This window comes from Euprymna scolopes, chromosome 36, assembly GCF_053919585.1.
Source record: "Euprymna scolopes isolate OS-2025 chromosome 36, ASM5391958v1, whole genome shotgun sequence".
NCBI classification, from domain to species: Eukaryota; Metazoa; Mollusca; class Cephalopoda; order Sepiida; family Sepiolidae; genus Euprymna; species Euprymna scolopes.
In genome coordinates, this window is record NC_136517.1 from 52,754,854 (window position 1) to 52,779,837 (window position 24,984).

At 15.7% G+C, this 24,984-nt stretch overlaps 1 long non-coding RNA gene across 1 annotated transcript in view; it reads left to right on the forward strand.

The window, feature by feature from the left end:
* The window catches only part of LOC145260480 (uncharacterized), a 37,984-nt gene extending 13,831 nt beyond the window's left edge, over positions 1 to 24,153 (forward strand). The window contains exon 2 of the long non-coding RNA XR_013864306.1: positions 22,487 to 24,153. This is a non-coding gene — a long non-coding RNA (uncharacterized LOC145260480). The remainder of the gene's footprint in view (positions 1 to 22,486) is intronic.
* The last annotated feature ends 831 nt before the right edge of the window (positions 24,154 to 24,984 follow it).

Here is a 24,984-nt window from a genome sequence, read left to right on the forward strand (position 1 = left end):
TAATAATCTATACAATCATAAAAAATAAAAATAATAATGATCTCTACAATCATAAAAAATAAAAATAATAATAATCTATACAATCATAAAAAATAAAAATAATGATGATCTCTACAATCATAAAAAATAAAAATAATAATGATCTCTACAATCATAAAAAATAAAAATAATAATAATCTCTACAATCATAAAAAATAAAAATAATAATGATCTCTACAATCATAAAAAATAAAAATAATAATAATCTATACAATCATAAAAAATAAAAATAATGATGATCTCTACAATCATAAAAAATAAAAATAATAATGATCTCTACAATCATAAAAAATAAAAATAATAATAATCTATACAATCATAAAAAATAAAAATAATGATGATCTCTACAATCATAAAAAATAAAAATAATAATGATCTATACAATCATAAAAAATAAAAATAATAATAATCTATACAATCATAAAAAATAAAAATAATGATGATCTCTACAATCATAAAAAATAAAAATAATAATAATCTATACAATCATAAAAAATAAAAATAATGATGATCTCAACAATCATAAAAAATAAAAATAATAATAATCTATACAATCATAAAAAATAAAAATAATGATGATCTCTACAATCATAAAAAATAAAAATAATAATAATCTCTACAATCATAAAAAATAAAAATAATAATAATCTATACAATCATAAAAAATAAAAATAATGATGATCTCTACAATCATAAAAAATAAAAATAATAATGATCTATATTATCATAAAAAATAAAAATAATAATAATCTATACAATCATAAAAACTAAAAATAATGATGATCTCTACAATCATAAAAAATAAAAATAATAATAATCTATACAATCATAAAAAATAAAAATAATGATGATCTCAACAATCATAAAAAATAATAATAATAATAATCTATACAATCATAAAAAATAAAAATAATGATGATCTCTACAATCATAAAAAATAAAAATAATAATAATCTCTACAATCATAAAAAATAAAAATAATAATGATCTATACAATCATAAAAAATAAAAATAATGATGATCTCTACAATCATAAAAAATAAAAATAATAATGATCTATACAATCATAAAAAATAAAAATAATAATGATCTATACAATCATAAAAAATAAAAATAATAATAATCTCTACAATCATAAAAAATAAAAATAATAATGATCTATACAATCATAAAAAATAAAAATAATGATGATCTCTACAATCATAAAAAATAAAAATAATAATAATCTATACAATCATAAAAAATAAAAATAATAATAATCTCTACAATCATAAAAAATAAAAATAATAATAATCTATACAATCATAAAAAATAAAAATAATGATGATCTCTACAATCATAAAAAATAAAAATAATAATGATCTATACAATCATAAAAAATAAAAATAATAATAATCTATACAATCATAAAAAATAAAAATAATGATGATCTCTACAATCATAAAAAATAAAAATAATAATGATCTATACAATCATAAAAAATAAAAATAATGATGATCTCTACAATCATAAAAAATAAAAATAATAATGATCTCTACAATCATAAAAAATAAAAATAATAATAATCTATACAATCATAAAAAATAAAAATAATAATGATCTCTACAATCATAAAAAATAAAAATAATAATAATCTATACAATCATAAAAAATAAAAATAATGATGATCTCTACAATCATAAAAAATAAAAATAATAATGATCTCTACAATCATAAAAAATAAAAATAATAATAATCTATACAATCATAAAAAATAAAAACAATAATGATCTCTACAATCATAAAAAATAAAAATAATAATAATCTATACAATCATAAAAAATAAAAATAATGATGATCTATACAATCATAAAAAATAAAAATAATAATGATCTCTACAATCATAAAAAATAAAAATAATAATAATCTATACAATCATAAAAAATAAAAATAATGATGATCTCTACAATCATAAAAAATAAAAATAATAATGATCTCTACAATCAGAAAAAATTAAAATAATAATAATCTATACAATCATAAAAAATAAAGATAATAATGATCTCTACAATCATAAAAAATAAAAATAACAATGATCTATACAATCATAAAAAATAAAGATAATAATAATCTATACAATCATAAAAAATAAAAATAAAAATGATCTATACAATCATAAAAAATAAAAATAATAATAATTTCTACAATCATAACAAATAAAAATAACAATGATCTCTACAATCATAAAAAATAAAAATAATGATCTCTACAATCATAAAAAATAAAAATAATAATGATCTCTACAATCATAAAAAATAAAAATAATAATAATCTATACAATCATAAAAAATAAAAATAACAATGATCTATGCAATCATAAAAAAATAATAATAATCTATACAATCATAAAAAATAAAGATAATAATAATCTATACAATCATAAAAAATAAAATAATAATGATCTATACAATCATAAAAAAAAAATAATAATGACCTCTACAATCATAAAAAATAAAATAATAATGACCTCTACAATCATAAAAAATAAAAATAATGATCTATACAATCATAAAAAATAAAAATAATAATGATCTCTACAATCATAAAAAATAAAAATAATGATCTCTACAATCATAAAAAATAAAAATAATAATAATCTATACAATCATAAAAAATAAAAATAATAATGATCTCTACAATCATAAAAAATAAAAATAATAATAATCTCTACAATCATAAAAAATAAAAATAATAATAATCTCTACAATCATAAAAAATAAAAATAATAATGATCTATACAATCATAAAAAATAATAATAATCTCTACAATCATAAAAAATAAAAATAACAATGATCTATGCAATCATAAAAAAATAATAATAATCTATACAATCATAAAAAATAAAAATAATAATGATCTCTACAATCATAAAAAATAAAAATAACAATGATCTATACAATCAAAAAAAATAAAGATAATAATAATCTATACAATCATAAAAAATAAAAATAACAATGATCTCTACAATCATAAAAAATAAAGATAATAATAATCTCTACAATCATAACAAATAAAAATAACAATGATCTCTACAATCATAAAAAATAAAAATAATAATAATCTATACAATCATAAAATATAAAAATAATGATGATCTCTAGAATCATAAAAAATAAAAATAATAATAATCTATGCAATCATAAAAAAATAATAATAATCTCTACAATCATAAAAAATAAAAATAATGATGATCTCTACAATCATAAAAAATAAAAATAATAATGATCTCTACAATCATAAAAAATAAAAATAATAATAATCTATACAATCATAAAACATAAAAATAATGATGATCTCTACAATCATAAAAAATAAAAATAATAATGATCTCTACAATCATAAAAAATAAAAATAATAATAATCTATACAATCATAAAAAATAAAAATAATAATGATCTCTACAATCATAAAAAATAAAAATAATGATCTCTACAATCATAAAAAATAAAAATAATAATAATCTATACAATCATAAAAAATAAAAATAATGATGATCTCTACAATCATAAAAAATAAAAATAATAATAATCTCTACAATCATAAAAAATAAAAATAATAATAATCTATACAATCATAAAAAATAAAAATAATGATGATCTCTACAATCATAAAAAATAAAAATAATAATGATCTATACAATCATAAAAAATAAAAATAATAATAATCTATACAATCATAAAAAATAAAAATAATGATGATCTCTACAATCATAAAAAATAAAAATAATAATAATCTATACAATCATAAAAAATAAAAATAATGATGATCTCAACAATCATAAAAAATAAAAATAATAATAATCTATACAATCATAAAAAATAAAAATAATGATGATCTCTACAATCATAAAAAATAAAAATAATAATAATCTCTACAATCATAAAAAATAAAAATAATAATAATCTATACAATCATAAAAAATAAAAATAATGATGATCTCTACAATCATAAAAAATAAAAATAATAATGATCTATACAATCATAAAAAATAAAAATAATAATAATCTATACAATCATAAAAAATAAAAATAATGATGATCTCTACAATCATAAAAAATAAAAATAATCATAATCTATACAATCATAAAAAATAAAAATAATGATGATCTCAACAATCATAAAAAATAATAATAATAATAATCTATACAATCATAAAAAATAAAAATAATGATGATCTCTAGAATCATAAAAAATAAAAATAATAATAATCTCTACAATCATAAAAAATAAAAATAATAATGATCTATACAATCATAAAAAATAAAAATAATGATGATCTCTACAATCATAAAAAATAAAAATAATAATGATCTATACAATCATAAAAAATAAAAATAATAATGATCTATACAATCATAAAAAATAAAAATAATAATAATCTCTACAATAATAAAAAATAAAAATAATAATGATCTATACAATCATAAAAAATAAAAATAATGATGATCTCTACAATCATAAAAAATAAAAATAATAATAATCTATACAATCATAAAAAATAAAAATAATAATAATCTCTACAATCATAAAAAATAAAAATAATAATAATCTATACAATCATAAAAAATAAAAATAATGATGATCTCTACAATCATAAAAAATAAAAATAATAATGATCTATACAATCATAAAAAATAAAAATAATAATAATCTATACAATCATAAAAAATAAAAATAATGATGATCTCTACAATCATAAAAAATAAAAATAATAATGATCTATACAATCATAAAAAATAAAAATAATGATGATCTCTACAATCATAAAAAATAAAAATAATAATGATCTCTACAATCATAAAAAATAAAAATAATAATAATCTATACAATCATAAAAAATAAAAATAATAATGATCTCTACAATCATAAAAAATAAAAATAATAATAATCTATACAATCATAAAAAATTAAAATAATGATGATCTCTACAATCATAAAAAATAAAAATAATAATGATCTCTACAATCATAAAAAATAAAAATAATAATAATCTCTACAATCATAAAAAATAAAAATAATAATGATCTCTACAATCATAAAAAATAAAAATAATAATAATCTATACAATCATAAAAAATAAAAATAATGATGATCTCTACAATCATAAAAAATAAAAATAATAATGATCTCTACAATCATAAAAAATAAAAATAATAATAATCTATACAATCATAAAAAATAAAAATAATGATGATCTCTACAATCATAAAAAATAAAAATAATAATGATCTATACAATCATAAAAAATAAAAATAATAATAATCTATACAATCATAAAAAATAAAAATAATGATGATCTCTACAATCATAAAAAATAAAAATAATAATAATCTATACAATCATAAAAAATAAAAATAATGATGATCTCAACAATCATAAAAAATAAAAATAATAATAATCTATACAATCATAAAAAATAAAAATAATGATGATCTCTACAATCATAAAAAATAAAAATAATAATAATCTCTACAATCATAAAAAATAAAAATAATAATAATCTATACAATCATAAAAAATAAAAATAACGATGATCTCTACAATCATAAAAAATAAAAATAATAATGATCTATATTATCATAAAAAATAAAAATAATAATAATCTATACAATCATAAAAACTAAAAATAATGATGATCTCTACAATCATAAAAAATAAAAATAATAATAATCTATACAATCATAAAAAATAAAAATAATGATGATCTCAACAATCATAAAAAATAATAATAATAATAATCTATACAATCATAAAAAATAAAAATAATGATGATCTCTACAATCATAAAAAATAAAAATAATAATAATCTCTACAATCATAAAAAATAAAAATAATAATGATCTATACAATCATAAAAAATAAAAATAATGATGATCTCTACAATCATAAAAAATAAAAATAATAATGATCTATACAATCATAAAAAATAAAAATAATAATGATCTATACAATCATAAAAAATAAAAATAATAATAATCTCTACAATCATAAAAAATAAAAATAATAATGATCTATACAATCATAAAAAATAAAAATAATGATGATCTCTACAATCATAAAAAATAAAAATAATAATAATCTATACAATCATAAAAAATAAAAATAATAATAATCTCTACAATCATAAAAAATAAAAATAATAATAATCTATACAATCATAAAAAATAAAAATAATGATGATCTCTACAATCATAAAAAATAAAAATAATAATGATCTATACAATCATAAAAAATAAAAATAATAATAATCTATACAATCATAAAAAATAAAAATAATGATGATCTCTACAATCATAAAAAATAAAAATAATAATGATCTATACAATCATAAAAAATAAAAATAATGATGATCTCTACAATCATAAAAAATAAAAATAATAATGATCTCTACAATCATAAAAAATAAAAATAATAATAATCTATACAATCATAAAAAATAAAAATAATAATGATCTCTACAATCATAAAAAATAAAAATAATAATAATCTATACAATCATAAAAAATAAAAATAATGATGATCTCTACAATCATAAAAAATAAAAATAATAATGATCTCTACAATCATAAAAAATAAAAATAATAATAATCTATACAATCATAAAAAATAAAAACAATAATGATCTCTACAATCATAAAAAATAAAAATAATAATAATCTATACAATCATAAAAAATAAAAATAATGATGATCTATACAATCATAAAAAATAAAAATAATGATGATCTCTACAATCATAAAAAATAAAAATAATAATAATCTATACAATCATAAAAAATAAAAATAATGATGATCTCTACAATCATAAAAAATAAAAATAATAATGATCTCTACAATCAGAAAAAATTAAAATAATAATAATCTATACAATCATAAAAAATAAAGATAATAATGATCTCTACAATCATAAAAAATAAAAATAACAATGATCTATACAATCATAAAAAATAAAGATAATAATAATCTATACAATCATAAAAAATAAAAATAAAAATGATCTATACAATCATAAAAAATAAAAATAATAATAATTTCTACAATCATAACAAATAAAAATAACAATGATCTCTACAATCATAAAAAATAAAAATAATGATCTCTACAATCATAAAAAATAAAAATAATAATGATCTCTACAATCATAAAAAATAAAAATAATAATAATCTATACAATCATAAAAAATAAAAATAACAATGATCTATGCAATCATAAAAAAATAATAATAATCTATACAATCATAAAAAATAAAGATAATAATAATCTATACAATCATAAAAAATAAAATAATAATGATCTATACAATCATAAAAAAAAAATAATAATGACCTCTACAATCATAAAAAATAAAATAATAATGACCTCTACAATCATAAAAAATAAAAATAATGATCTATACAATCATAAAAAATAAAAATAATAATGATCTCTACAATCATAAAAAATAAAAATAATGATCTCTACAATCATAAAAAATAAAAATAATAATAATCTATACAATCATAAAAAATAAAAATAATAATGATCTCTACAATCATAAAAAATAAAAATAATAATAATCTCTACAATCATAAAAAATAAAAATAATAATAATCTCTACAATCATAAAAAATAAAAATAATAATGATCTATACAATCATAAAAAATAATAATAATCTCTACAATCATAAAAAATAAAAATAACAATGATCTATGCAATCATAAAAAAATAATAATAATCTATACAATCATAAAAAATAAAAATAATAATGATCTCTACAATCATAAAAAATAAAAATAACAATGATCTATACAATCAAAAAAAATAAAGATAATAATAATCTATACAATCATAAAAAATAAAAATAACAATGATCTCTACAATCATAAAAAATAAAGATAATAATAATCTCTACAATCATAACAAATAAAAATAACAATGATCTCTACAATCATAAAAAATAAAAATAATAATAATCTATACAATCATAAAATATAAAAATAATGATGATCTCTAGAATCATAAAAAATAAAAATAATAATAATCTATGCAATCATAAAAAAATAATAATAATCTCTACAATCATAAAAAATAAAAATAATGATGATCTCTACAATCATAAAAAATAAAAATAATAATGATCTCTACAATCATAAAAAATAAAAATAATAATAATCTATACAATCATAAAACATAAAAATAATAATAATCTCTACAATCATAAAACATAAAAATAATGATGATCTCTACAATCATAAAAAATAAAAATAATAATGATCTCTACAATCATAAAAAATAAAAATAATAATAATCTATACAATCATAAAAAATAAAAATAATAATGATCTCTACAATCATAAAAAATAAAAATAATGATCTCTACAATCATAAAAAATAAAAATAATAATAATCTATACAATCATAAAAAATAAAAATAATGATGATCTCTACAATCATAAAAAATAAAAATAATAATAATCTCTACAATCATAAAAAATAAAAATAATAATAATCTATACAATCATAAAAAATAAAAATAATGATGATCTCTACAATCATAAAAAATAAAAATAATAATGATCTATACAATCATAAAAAATAAAAATAATAATAATCTATACAATCATAAAAAATAAAAATAATGATGATCTCTACAATCATAAAAAATAAAAATAATAATAATCTATACAATCATAAAAAATAAAAATAATGATGATCTCAACAATCATAAAAAATAATAATAATAATAATCTATACAATCATAAAAAATAAAAATAATGATGATCTCTAGAATCATAAAAAATAAAAATAATAATAATCTCTACAATCATAAAAAATAAAAATAATAATGATCTATACAATCATAAAAAATAAAAATAATGATGATCTCTACAATCATAAAAAATAAAAATAATAATGATCTATACAATCATAAAAAATAAAAATAATAATGATCTATACAATCATAAAAAATAAAAATAATAATAATCTCTACAATCATAAAAAATAAAAATAATAATGATCTATACAATCATAAAAAATAAAAATAATGATGATCTCTACAATCATAAAAAATAAAAATAATAATAATCTATACAATCATAAAAAATAAAAATAATAATAATCTCTACAATCATAAAAAATAAAAATAATAATAATCTATACAATCATAAAAAATAAAAATAATGATGATCTCTACAATCATAAAAAATAAAAATAATAATGATCTATACAATCATAAAAAATAAAAATAATAATAATCTATACAATCATAAAAAATAAAAATAATGATGATCTCTACAATCATAAAAAATAAAAATAATAATGATCTATACAATCATAAAAAATAAAAATAATGATGATCTCTACAATCATAAAAAATAAAAATAATAATGATCTCTACAATCATAAAAAATAAAAATAATAATAATCTATACAATCATAAAAAATAAAAATAATAATGATCTCTACAATCATAAAAAATAAAAATAATAATAATCTATACAATCATAAAAAATAAAAATAATGATGATCTCTACAATCATAAAAAATAAAAATAATAATGATCTCTACAATCATAAAAAATAAAAATAATAATAATCTATACAATCATAAAAAATAAAAATAATAATGATCTCTACAATCATAAAAAATAAAAATAATAATAATCTATACAATCATAAAAAATAAAAATAATGATGATCTCTACAATCATAAAAAATAAAAATAATAATGATCTCTACAATCATAAAAAATAAAAATAATAATAATCTATACAATCATAAAAAATAAAAATAATGATGATCTCTACAATCATAAAAAATAAAAATAATAATGATCTATACAATCATAAAAAATAAAAATAATAATAATCTATACAATCATAAAAAATAAAAATAATGATGATCTCTACAATCATAAAAAATAAAAATAATAATAATCTCTACAATCATAAAAAATAAAAATAATGATGATCTCAACAATCATAAAAAATAATAATAATAATAATCTATACAATCATAAAAAATAAAAATAATGATGATCTCTAGAATCATAAAAAATAAAAATAATAATAATCTCTACAATCATAAAAAATAAAAATAATAATGATCTATACAATCATAAAAAATAAAAATAATGATGATCTCTACAATCATAAAAAATAAAAATAATAATGATCTATACAATCATAAAAAATAAAAATAATAATGATCTATACAATCATAAAAAATAAAAATAATAATAATCTCTACAATCATAAAAAATAAAAATAATAATGATCTATACAATCATAAAAAATAAAAATAATGATGATCTCTACAATCATAAAAAATAAAAATAATAATAATCTATACAATCATAAAAAATAAAAATAATAATAATCTCTACAATCATAAAAAATAAAAATAATAATAATCTATACAATCATAAAAAATAAAAATAATGATGATCTCTACAATCATAAAAAATAAAAATAATAATGATCTATACAATCATAAAAAATAAAAATAATAATAATCTATACAATCATAAAAAATAAAAATAATGATGATCTCTACAATCATAAAAAATAAAAATAATAATGATCTATACAATCATAAAAAATAAAAATAATGATGATCTCTACAATCATAAAAAATAAAAATAATAATGATCTCTACAATCATAAAAAATAAAAATAATAATAATCTATACAATCATAAAAAATAAAAATAATGATGATCTCTACAATCATAAAAAATAAAAATAATAATAATCTATACAATCATAAAAAATAAAAATAATGATGATCTCTACAATCATAAAAAATAAAAATAATAATGATCTCTACAATCATAAAAAATAAAAATAATAATAATCTATACAATCATAAAAAATAAAAATAATAATGATCTCTACAATCATAAAAAATAAAAATAATAATAATCTATACAATCATAAAAAATAAAAATAATGATGATCTCTACAATCATAAAAAATAAAAATAATAATGATCTCTACAATCATAAAAAATAAAAATAATAATAATCTATACAATCATAAAAAATAAAAATAATGATGATCTCTACAATCATAAAAAATAAAAATAATAATGATCTATACAATCATAAAAAATAAAAATAATAATAATCTATACAATCATAAAAAATAAAAATAATGATGATCTCTACAATCATAAAAAATAAAAATAATAATAATCTATACAATCATAAAAAATAAAAATAATGATGATCTCAACAATCATAAAAAATAAAAATAATAATAATCTATACAATCATAAAAAATAAAAATAATGATGATCTCTACAATCATAAAAAATAAAAATAATAATAATCTCTACAATCATAAAAAATAAAAATAATAATAATCTATACAATCATAAAAAATAAAAATAATGATGATCTCTACAATCATAAAAAATAAAAATAATAATGATCTATACAATCATAAAAAATAAAAATAATAATAATCTATACAATCATAAAAAATAAAAATAATGATGATCTCTACAATCATAAAAAATAAAAATAATAATAATCTATACAATCATAAAAAATAAAAATAATGATGATCTCAACAATCATAAAAAATAATAATAATAATAATCTATACAATCATAAAAAATAAAAATAATGATGATCTCTACAATCATAAAAAATAAAAATAATAATAATCTCTACAATCATAAAAAATAAAAATAATAATGATCTATACAATCATAAAAAATAAAAATAATGATGATCTCTACAATCATAAAAAATAAAAATAATAATGATCTATACAATCATAAAAAATAAAAATAATAATGATCTCTACAATCATAAAAAATAAAAATAATAATAATCTCTACAATCATAAAAAATAAAAATAATAATGATCTATACAATCATAAAAAATAAAAATAATGATGATCTCTACAATCATAAAAAATAAAAATAATAATAATCTATACAATCATAAAAAATAAAAATAATAATAATCTCTACAATCATAAAAAATAAAAATAATAATAATCTATACAATCATAAAAAATAAAAATAATGATGATCTCTACAATCATAAAAAATAAAAATAATAATGATCTATACAATCATAAAAAATAAAAATAATAATAATCTATACAATCATAAAAAATAAAAATAATGATGATCTCTACAATCATAAAAAATAAAAATAATAATGATCTATACAATCATAAAAAATAAAAATAATGATGATCTCTACAATCATAAAAAATAAAAATAATAATGATCTCTACAATCATAAAAAATAAAAATAATAATAATCTATACAATCATAAAAAATAAAAATAATAATGATCTCTACAATCATAAAAAATAAAAATAATAATAATCTATACAATCATAAAAAATAAAAATAATGATGATCTCTACAATCATAAAAAATAAAAATAATAATGATCTCTACAATCATAAAAAATAAAAATAATAATAATCTATACAACCATAAAAAATAAAAACAATAATGATCTCTACAATCATAAAAAATAAAAATAATAATGATCTCTACAATCATAAAAAATAAAAATAATAATGATCTATACAATCATAAAAAATAAAAATAATAATGATCTCTACAATCATAAAAAATAAAAATAATAATAATCTATACAATCATAAAAAATAAAAATAATGATGATCTCTACAATCATAAAAAATAAAAATAATAATGATCTCTACAATCATAAAAAATAAAAATAATAATAATCTCTACAATCATAAAAAATAAAAATAATAATGATCTCTACAATCATAAAAAATAAAAATAATAATAATCTATACAATCATAAAAAATAAAAATAATGATGATCTCTACAATCATAAAAAATAAAAATAATAATGATCTCTACAATCATAAAAAATAAAAATAATAATAATCTATACAATCATAAAAAATAAAAATAATGATGATCTCTACAATCATAAAAAATAAAAATAATAATGATCTATACAATCATAAAAAATAAAAATAATAATAATCTATACAATCATAAAAAATAAAAATAATGATGATCTCTACAATCATAAAAAATAAAAATAATAATAATCTATACAATCATAAAAAATAAAAATAATGATGATCTCAACAATCATAAAAAATAAAAATAATAATAATCTATACAATCATAAAAAATAAAAATAATGATGATCTCTACAATCATAAAAAATAAAAATAATAATAATCTCTACAATCATAAAAAATAAAAATAATAATAATCTATACAATCATAAAAAATAAAAATAATGATGATCTCTACAATCATAAAAAATAAAAATAATAATGATCTATATTATCATAAAAAATAAAAATAATAATAATCTATACAATCATAAAAACTAAAAATAATGATGATCTCTACAATCATAAAAAATAAAAATAATAATAATCTATACAATCATAAAAAATAAAAATAATGATGATCTCAACAATCATAAAAAATAATAATAATAATAATCTATACAATCATAAAAAATAAAAATAATGATGATCTCTACAATCATAAAAAATAAAAATAATAATAATCTCTACAATCATAAAAAATAAAAATAATAATGATCTATACAATCATAAAAAATAAAAATAATGATGATCTCTACAATCATAAAAAATAAAAATAATAATGATCTATACAATCATAAAAAATAAAAATAATAATGATCTATACAATCATAAAAAATAAAAATAATAATAATCTCTACAATCATAAAAAATAAAAATAATAATGATCTATACAATCATAAAAAATAAAAATAATGATGATCTCTACAATCATAAAAAATAAAAATAATAATAATCTATACAATCATAAAAAATAAAAATAATAATAATCTCTACAATCATAAAAAATAAAAATAATAATAATCTATACAATCATAAAAAATAAAAATAATGATGATCTCTACAATCATAAAAAATAAAAATAATAATGATCTATACAATCATAAAAAATAAAAATAATAATAATCTATACAATCATAAAAAATAAAAATAATGATGATCTCTACAATCATAAAAAATAAAAATAATAATGATCTATACAATCATAAAAAATAAAAATAATGATGATCTCTACAATCATAAAAAATAAAAATAATAATAATCTATACAATCATAAAAAATAAAAATAATAATAATCTATACAATCATAAAAAATAAAAATAATAATGATCTCTACAATCATAAAAAATAAAAATAATAATAATCTATACAATCATAAAAAATAAAAATAATGATGATCTCTACAATCATAAAAAATAAAAATAATAATGATCTCTACAATCATAAAAAATAAAAATAATAATAATCTATACAATCATAAAAAATAAAAACAATAATGATCTCTACAATCATAAAAAATAAAAATAATAATAATCTATACAATCATAAAAAATAAAAATAATAATAATCTCTACAATCATAAAAAATAAAAATAATAATGATCTCTACAATCATAAAAAATAAAAATAATAATAATCTATACAATCATAAAAAATAAAAATAATGATGATCTCTACAATCATAAAAAATAAAAATAATAATGATCTCTACAATCAGAAAAAATTAAAATAATAATAATCTATACAATCATAAAAAATAAAGATAATAATGATCTCTACAATCATAAAAAATAAAAATAACAATGATCTATACAATCATAAAAAATAAAGATAATAATAATCTATACAATCATAAAAAATAAAAATAAAAATGATCTATACAATCATAAAAAATAAAAATAATAATAATTTCTACAATCATAACAAATAAAAATAACAATGATCTCTACAATCATAAAAAATAAAAATAATGATCTCTACAATCATAAAAAATAAAAATAATAATGATCTCTACAATCATAAAAAATAAAAATAATAATAATCTATACAATCATAAAAAATAAAAATAACAATGATCTATGCAATCAAAAAAAAATAATAATAATCTATACAATCATAAAAAATAAAGATAATAATAATCTATACAATCATAAAAAATAAAATAATAATGATCTATACAATCATAAAAAAAAAATAATAATGACCTCTACAATCATAAAAAATAAAATAATAATGACCTCTACAATCATAAAAAATAAAAATAATGATCTATACAATCATAAAAAATAAAAATAATAATGATCTCTACAATCATAAAAAATAAAAATAATGATCTCTACAATCATAAAAAATAAAAATAATAATAATCTATACAATCATAAAAAATAAAAATAATAATGATCTCTACAATCATAAAAAATAAAAATAATAATAATCTCTACAATCATAAAAAATAAAAATAATAATAATCTCTACAATCATAAAAAATAAAAATAATAATGATCTATACAATCATAAAAAATAATAATAATCTCTACAATCATAAAAAATAAAAATAACAATGATCTATGCAATCATAAAAAAATAATAATAATCTATACAATCATAAAAAATAAAAATAATAATGATCTCTACAATCATAAAAAATAAAAATAACAATGATCTATACAATCAAAAAAAATAAAGATAATAATAATCTATACAATCATAAAAAATAAAAATAACAATGATCTCTACAATCATAAAAAATAAAGATAATAATAATCTCTACAATCATAACAAATAAAAATAACAATGATCTCTACAATCATAAAAAATAAAAATAATAATAATCTATACAATCATAAAATATAAAAATAATGATGATCTCTAGAATCATAAAAAATAAAAATAATAATAATCTATGCAATCATAAAAAAATAATAATAATCTCTACAATCATAAAAAATAAAAATAATGATGATCTCTACAATCATAAAAAATAAAAATAATAATGATCTCTACAATCATAAAAAATAAAAATAATAATAATCTATACAATCATAAAACATAAAAATAATAATAATCTCTACAATCATAAAAAATAAAAATAATGATGATCTCTACAATCATAAAAAATAAAAATAATAATGATCTCTACAATCATAAAAAATAAAAATAATAATAATCTATACAATCATAAAAAATAAAAATAATAATGATCTCTACAATCATAAAAAATAAAAATAATGATCTCTACAATCATAAAAAATAAAAATAATAATAATCTATACAATCATAAAAAATAAAAATAATGATGATCTCTACAATCATAAAAAATAAAAATAATAATAATCTCTACAATCATAAAAAATAAAAATAATAATAATCTATACAATCATAAAAAATAAAAATAATGATGATCTCTACAATCATAAAAAATAAAAATAATAATGATCTATACAATCATAAAAAATAAAAATAATAATAATCTATACAATCATAAAAAATAAAAATAATGATGATCTCTACAATCATAAAAAATAAAAATAATAATAATCTATACAATCATAAAAAATAAAAATAATGATGATCTCAACAATCATAAAAAATAATAATAATAATAATCTATACAATCATAAAAAATAAAAATAATGATGATCTCTAGAATCATAAAAAATAAAAATAATAATAATCTCTACAATCATAAAAAATAAAAATAATAATGATCTATACAATCATAAAAAATAAAAATAATGATGATCTCTACAATCATAAAAAATAAAAATAATAATGATCTATACAATCATAAAAAATAAAAATAATAATGATCTATACAATCATAAAAAATAAAAATAATAATAATCTCTACAATCATAAAAAATAAAAATAATAATGATCTATACAATCATAAAAAATAAAAATAATGATGATCTCTACAATCATAAAAAATAAAAATAATAATAATCTATACAATCATAAAAAATAAAAATAATAATAATCTCTACAATCATAAAAAATAAAAATAATAATAATCTATACAATCATAAAAAATAAAAATAATGATGATCTCTACAATCATAAAAAATAAAAATAATAATGATCTATACAATCATAAAAAATAAAAATAATAATAATCTATACAATCATAAAAAATAAAAATAATGATGATCTCTACAATCATAAAAAATAAAAATAATAATGATCTATACAATCATAAAAAATAAAAATAATGATGATCTCTACAATCATAAAAAATAAAAATAATAATGATCTCTACAATCATAAAAAATAAAAATAATAATAATCTATACAATCATAAAAAATAAAAATAATAATGATCTCTACAATCATAAAAAATAAAAATAATAATAATCTATACAATCATAAAAAATAAAAATAATGATGATCTCTACAATCATAAAAAATAAAAATAATAATGATCTCTACAATCATAAAAAATAAAAATAATAATAATCTATACAATCATAAAAAATAAAAATAATAATGATCTCTACAATCATAAAAAATAAAAATAATAATAATCTATACAATCATAAAAAATAAAAATAATGATGATCTCTACAATCATAAAAAATAAAAATAATAATGATCTCTACAATCATAAAAAATAAAAATAATAATAATCTATACAATCATAAAAAATAAAAATAATGATGATCTCTACAATCATAAAAAATAAAAATAATAATGATCTATACAATCATAAAAAATAAAAATAATAATAATCTATACAATCATAAAAAATAAAAATAATGATGATCTCTACAATCATAAAAAATAAAAATAATAATAATCTATACAATCATAAAAAATAAAAATAATGATGATCTCAACAATCATAAAAAATAAAAATAATAATAATCTATACAATCATAAAAAATAAAAATAATGATGATCTCTACAATCATAAAAAATAAAAATAATAATAATCTCTACAATCATAAAAAATAAAAATAATAATAATCTATACAATCATAAAAAATAAAAATAATGATGATCTCTACAATCATAAAAAATAAAAATAATAATGATCTATACAATCATAAAAAATAAAAATAATAATAATCTCTACAATCATAAAAAATAAAAATAATGATGATCTCTACAATCATAAAAAATAAAAATAATAATAATCTATACAATCATAAAAAATAAAAATAATGATGATCTCAACAATCATAAAAAATAATAATAATAATAATCTATACAATCATAAAAAATAAAAATAATGATGATCTCTACAATCATAAAAAATAAAAATAATAATAATCTCTACAATCATAAAAAATAAAAATAATAATGATCTATACAATCATAAAAAATAAAAATAATGATGATCTCTACAATCATAAAAAATAAAAATAATAATGATCTATACAATCATAAAAAATAAAAATAATAATGATCTCTACAATCATAAAAAATAAAAATAATAATAATCTCTACAATCATAAAAAATAAAAATAATAATGATCTATACAATCATAAAAAATAAAAATAATGATGATCTCTACAATCATAAAAAATAAAAATAATAATAATCTATACAATCATAAAAAATAAAAATAATAATAATCTCTACAATCATAAAAAATAAAAATAATAATAATCTATACAATCATAAAAAATAAAAATAATGATGATCTCTACAATCATAAAAAATAAAAATAATAATGATCTATACAATCATAAAAAATAAAAATAATAATAATCTATACAATCATAAAAAATAAAAATAATGATGATCTCTACAATCATAAAAAATAAAAATAATAATGATCTATACAATCATAAAAAATAAAAATAATGATGATCTCTACAATCATAAAAAATAAAAATAATAATGATCTCTACAATCATAAAAAATAAAAATAATAATAATCTATACAATCATAAAAAATAAAAATAATAATGATCTATACAATCATAAAAAATAAAAATAATAATAATCTATACAATCATAAAAAATAAAAATAATGATGATCTCTACAATCATAAAAAATAAAAATAATAATGATCTCTACAATCATAAAAAATAAAAATAATAATAATCTATACAACCATAAAAAATAAAAACAATAATGATCTCTACAATCATAAAAAATAAAAATAATAATAATCTATACAATCATAAAAAATAAAAATAATGATGATCTCTACAATCATAAAAAATAAAAATAATAATGATCTCTACAATCATAAAAAATAAAAATAATAATAATCTATACAATCATAAAAAATAAAAATAATGATGATCTCTACAATCATAAAAAATAAAAATAATAATGATCTCTACAATCATAAAAAATAAAAATAATAATAATCTATACAATCATAAAAAATAAAAATAATAATGATCTCTACAATCATAAAAAATAAAAATAATAATAATCTCTACAATCATAAAAAATAAAAATAATAATAATCTATACAATCATAAAAAATAAAAATAATAATGATCTCTACAATCATAAAAAATAAAAATAATAATAATCTATACAATCATAAAAAATAAAAATAATAATGATCTCTACAATCATAAAAAATAAAAATAATAATAATCTATACAATCATAAAAAATAAAAATAATGATGATCTCTACAATCATAAAAGTAAAAATAATAATAATCTCTACAATCATAAAAAATAAAAATAATAATAATCTATACAATCATAAAAAATAAAAATAATGATGATCTCTACAATCATAAAAAATAAAAATAATAATGATCTATACAATCATAAAAAATAAAAATAATAATAATCTATACAATCATAAAAAATAAAAATAATGATGATCTCTACAATCATAAAAAATAAAAATAATAATAATCTATACAATCATAAAAAATAAAAATAATGATGATCTCAACAATCATAAAAAATAATAATAATAATAATCTATACAATCATAAAAAATAAAAATAATGATGATCTCTACAATCATAAAAAATAAAAATAATAATAATCTCTACAATCATAAAAAATAAAAATAATAATGATCTCTACAATCATAAAAAATAAAAATAATAATAATCTATACAATCATAAAAAATAAAAATAATGATGATCTCTACAATCATAAAAGTAAAAATAATAATAATCTCTACAATCATAAAAAATAAAAATAATAATAATCTATACAATCATAAAAAATAAAAATAATGATGATCTCTACAATCATAAAAAATAAAAATAATAATAATCTATACAATCATAAAAAATAAAAATAATGATGATCTCAACAATCATAAAAAATAATAATAATAATAATCTATACAATCATAAAAAATAAAAATAATGATGATCTCTACAATCATAAAAAATAAAAATAATAATAATCTATACAATCATAAAAAATAAAAATAATGATGATCTCTACAATCATAAAAAATAAAAATAATAATGATCTATACAATCATAAAAAATAAAAATAATAATAATCTATACAATCATAAAAAATAAAAATAATGATGATCTCTACAATCATAAAAAATAAAAATAATAATAATCTATACAATCATAAAAAATAAAAATAATGATGATCTCAACAATCATAAAAAATAATAATAATAATAATCTATACAATCATAAAAAATAAAAATAATGATGATCTCTACAATCATAAAAAATAAAAATAATAATAATCTATACAATCATAAAAAATAAAAATAATGATGATCTCAACAATCATAAAAAATAATAATAATAATAATCTATACAATCATAAAAAATAAAAATAATGATGATCTCTACAATCATAAAAAATAAAAATAATAATAATCTATACAATCATAAAAAATAAAAATAATGATGATCTCTACAATCATAAAAAATAAAAATAATAATAATCTATACAATCATAAAAAATAAAAATAATGATGATCTCTACAATCATAAAAAATAAAAATAATAATAATCTCTACAATCATAAAAAATAAAAATAATAATGATCTATACAATCATAAAAAATAAAAATAATGATGATCTCTACAATCATAAAAAATAAAAATAATAATGATCTATACAATCATAAAAAATAAAAATAATAATGATCTATACAATCATAAAAAATAAAAATAATAGTAATCTCTACAATCATAAAAAATAAAAATAATAATGATCTATACAATCATAAAAAATAAAAATAATGATGATCTCTACAATCATAAAAAATAAAAATAATAATAATCTATACAATCATAAAAAATAAAAATAATAATAATCTCTACAATCATAAAAAATAAAAATAATAATAATCTATACAATCATAAAAAATAAAAATAATGATGATCTCTACAATCATAAAAAATAAAAATAATAATGATCTATACAATCATAAAAAATAAAAATAATAATAATCTATACAATCATAAAAAATAAAAATAATGATGATCTCTACAATCATAAAAAATAAAAATAATAATGATCTATACAATCATAAAAAATAAAAATAATGATGATCTCTACAATCATAAAAAATAAAAATAATAATAATCTCTACAATCATAAAAAATAAAAATAATAATAATCTATACAATCATAAAAAATAAAAATAATGGTGATCTCTACAATCATAAAAAATAAAAATAATAATGATCTATACAATCATAAAAAATAAAAATAATGATGATCTATACAATCATAAAAAATAAAAATAATAATAATCTCTACAATCATAAAAAATAAAAAAATAATGATCTCTACAATCATAAAAAATAAAAAAAATAATAATCTCTACAATCATAAAAAATAAAAATAATGATCTCTACAATCATAAAAAATAAAAATAATAATAATCTATACAATCATAAAAAATAAAAATAATAATAATCTCTATAATCATAAAAAATAAAAATAATAATGATCTCTACAATCATAAAAAATAAAAATAATAATGATCTCTACAATCATAAAAAATAAAAATAATAATAATCTATACAATCATAAAAAATAAAAATAATAATGATCTCTACAATCATAAAAAATAAAAATAATAATAATCTATACAATCATAAAAAATAAAAATAATGATGATCTCTACAATCATAAAAAATAAAAATAATGATCTCTACAATCATAAAAAATAAAAATAATAATGATCTCTACAATCATAAAAAATAAAAATAATAATAATCTATACAATCATAAAAAATAAAAATAACAATGATCTATGCAATCATAAAAAAATAATAATAATCTATACAATCATAAAAAATAAAGATAATAATAATCTATACAATCATAAAAAATAAAAATAATAATGATCTATACAATCATAAAAAATAAAATAATAATGATCTATACAATCATAAAAAATAAAGATAATAATAATCTATACAATCATAAAAAATAAAATAATAATGACCTCTACAATCATAAAAAATAAAGATAATAATAATCTATACAATCATAAAAAATAAAGATAATAATAATCTATACAATCATAAAAAATAAAGATAATAATAATCTATACAATCATAAAAAATAAAAATAATGATAATCTATACAATCATAACACAATGACATGTACATTTGTTTTAAATAAACAAACACATTTATTTGTAGCAATCAGTACTAAAAGCAGCAACAGCGATCGCAGCAGAAGTAGCATTGCAACACCAGCAGCAACAGCAGCAGGAACAACACCAGAAGCAGCAACAGCAGCCACAAAACAACAGCAACAACACCAGCAGCAACAAGAGCAGCAGCAACAAGAGCAGCAGCAACAAAAACAGCAGCAGCAGAAACAGCAGCAGCAGCAACAGCAGCAGCAGCAACAACAGCAGCAGCAGCAACAGCAGCAGCAGCAACAATACTTGGTACGTGATTTGGAATCTGTGCCTAATTTTTAAGCTTGGCACTGATTGATGCAAGTATTTAACTTCCTTTCTGAACTGTCCAATCATAGGCCATCTCTCAGGCGAGCTGAGTACAAAACGGAAGTTAATAAAAAAAACTGATCGGACAAGATAATGTCAAAAACTCCACATTGCTAGGACGAACCTTTCTCACTTAGGCAAAGCAGAAACACTTCCGCGCCTTTGGTTCTGGGGTTGACTTTGATAAGAAAACTCAAGAATCCATCATGGCTACTACCGGACATACGTTAAGTTGGCATAACACATATACATATATGATGATTGCAACGTCTTGTCAGACGAGTGCCACTCCCTCAGACACTTAATGTCTATGAGCCCAAAAATGACTTTTTTTTTTTAGTCTTACTGGTGAATTCACACGCTCAAGTAGGCATGATACTGAAGACGGTCATTGAGATCAATTATTGCATACTTCCAGCATTTCAAGCCTCCACGCGTCACAACTTTTCCATCGCCACAGGACCATTTTTATAGACAAATGCCTGAGGGAGTATCTATACACAGATGATGTTACAGAGTCTTAGCTTTGTACGACAGCTAAGTCTCTCTCTCCGTTCAAAATGTTGAGATCCAGCAACAAACAAGAGCAAGATAGCCAGCAACAAATTAAACTGCAGACGAGCTTAATGCGGGTACTGGTCTTCCGCTTTATGGTTTTTTAAATCAGAGATTTGCTTCTCCTAGAAAGGTTGCCTTCACCATGGCTTATGGGAGCCCTCTCTACCATAATACACATATACACACACACAAATATACATGGTGCTAGTTGGCCGTTGACTCAGAAAAAGAGTTCATTCGCCCTTCATATGTATATATGTATGTATATATTACACATATACATATATACATACATGCATTCATACCTACATGGACATGGCCCTGACTTGAACACCTGTGTACTATACACAAACATTCTCGTATATGACTCTTTTCTTTTTCCTACTAAGTGAGCATTTTTTTTTTTTTTTTTACCAACACATAGCTTTTCTAACCTTTTGTCTGGCATCAATACTTATGCATTAACACATTTCTCTTCTGTTCTTTCTTATTAACATCTTAATGAAGACGAGTTGCTTGAAATATTAGATTGTCGTCTCATCTATTATAATGAATCTGTTTTCCTCTTTGTTTGTTCGCAATTTAATACGGGGGAGATACATTACTTGAGGGTCGGATGTTACGACATTTAAAAATAAATAAATAAATGTTAAAATTTCAACGGTTGAGATTGCCCGTGAGGTTTGTTCCTTACTAATGGAGCCAGAGATGGCTTCATGGCCAGGTAATCGTGTCACCTTGCACTGATGATTCCTGAAAGGATTAAACACTAGTGTCTGTAGGTATTAAAAAATATTATTGTAGTAATTATATATATACATATATAGTACATTGATTGATGAGTGGTGACTAATTTGTAATATATATACACACACACACACACACACACACACACACACACACACACACACACATATATATGTGTGTGTGTGTGTGTGTGTGTGTGTGTATGTATATATATAATACATTATAAATTAGTCACTACTTATTAACATACTGTATGTATACATATTTGTATAATATATATATATATATATATATATATATATATATATATATATATATATATATATATGAACAAATGATTAATAAAACATGTTAAAAGACATCTTGAAAAAGAGTTAAAAACATATTTAATTTTGAAAAGGAAGCACAAGATAAGTGGATAGTCCTTAATCCGCGGAGTTTCGAAGAAATACTCTCCTTCTCATCAGAGGGCAGGAATTAGCAAAATGCGGGATCGGATTTTGCATGTAAAAGTATTTAATGAAACTACAAGTAAGTCACAGATCTTACTTGGTTAAAAAAAAGGGTGAAGTAAGGGGAATAGGAGGTAAAAGAAAAATGATAAAAAGATTTCACATGAATGGATAGTCCGGTGAAGGGTGAAAAATCCAAGAATGGTAAAATCCAAACACGGTCGAATTAAAAATTTACAATCCAACAGGTAAGTTTCAAATGGTCCAAAATGATCCAAAAGGCAGAATTCCTTGGAAAAAATCACAAATAGAATGAGTTCCAAATCATTAAAAGAAAAGTTCAAATGTGCACAGAAAAAGCACTGGAGAGAATATTTAAAACACGTCTGCTAAGGCCGGAGGAATCAAGTAAATACTTGTAAATATT